Below are 1435 nucleotides of genomic sequence, written 5' to 3' on the forward strand. Positions count from 1 at the left end.
ATATATATATATACACATATATATATTTAAACGTATTATATATATGTATATTATATTATATGTGTATTATATTATATATATTATATTTATATTATATTAAAGCTAGATATCTTTAAAACATATATCTTATGTTCTGATTTTCGACTTTGTGTTACCGAGAGGGTAACATTCAAATAATGTTAGGTAACAATATAAGGTTTCGTTTTTCTATATATATATTTAATGAATGTGAATATTTTGTTACGAGTGCGATTGCGAGTTGTCAATTTTTTCGCATGCGAATTCGTGATAAAAAAATCTAACTGCACGTTGCATTTTGTGATACGAGAAAAAAAAAAGAATCGCCACGGCTAGAGATACGGCTACCGCAAGATTGCACATCTCTCTAGCCAGATAGATACAGGTGCCCGCGCTGATGCGCGCTCGCGCGAGCGCGCGTCACGCCGTTGGCACCGTCGCGTGTTTACACGAGGAAGTGCGTCGCGCTTCGAAAGCGATAAACAAAGTTCGGCAAACTGGCAGTATAACAGAGAGCGATGGCGCGCTCGCGCCCCTCGGGTCGCCCTCCGGACCCTCCGGTGGCTCCCATTGTCTAATATAACAGGGGGGGGGGGATTATGTAACGGTGACGCGATCTCTCCCCGGCCGGTGCTCTCTCCTTGCGGCGCCGAGGCGCGTTTTGCGAATTCGACGCAGTTCGGGGTCACATTCGTCCCTACCTCCTCCGCGGCAGAGACGCTTCGTTTCTATAATAAAAGCCGGGCGCGCCGAATTCCGAGGCTCGATCGAGGAACGAACGCGAGGACGCGAACGCGAATAATTTCTTCCTCCGCGAGCAGATCGCATAGCAATTCTGTCTCGCCGCGTGGGCGAGTCCGCGCGCGGAAATCGTTGAACTCGGAGGAAAAACTGCACCCGGGAAACGAACCCGGGTGGACGGATATATAGAGCGATCATCCGCGGCCTCGAGGCCGGTTTGGGGAAACGAGCGTATAATTTGCAACCGGCGGAGCGCGTCTCACGTGCGCGCGCGGTCTCTCGGCTTTCTTCCGCGAGCGAAACTCCGGGCGGATTTTCCGGAGCGGCCGCGGCGGCGTCGCGACGAATGGAGTCAACCTGCTGCAGCTCGACGGAGATTGGCAAATAACGCGTGACAGCGGTGGAGAAAGGACCGAGACGAGGGAGGAGAGAAGAAATGAGAAACGAGAGACGATTGTTGAATCGCTGATACCTCCCCCCCTTCTCCTCCTCCTTCGCGAGATTATGTAACAACGCACGCTGCTCGCGATTAAATTGGCGCGATGCCGATTCCCCGCCTTACCGGCAACAAGTCGCCGCGATCGCAACGAACGGCGTAACGCGTGTAGATGGACGCGCGAAATACGTATAGATATATATATAATAGATATATGTACGTGTATATATATATATATAT

Source organism: Wasmannia auropunctata, unplaced genomic scaffold (assembly GCF_000956235.1).
Source record: "Wasmannia auropunctata unplaced genomic scaffold, wasmannia.A_1.0 LD334233.1, whole genome shotgun sequence".
NCBI classification, from domain to species: Eukaryota; Metazoa; Arthropoda; class Insecta; order Hymenoptera; family Formicidae; genus Wasmannia; species Wasmannia auropunctata.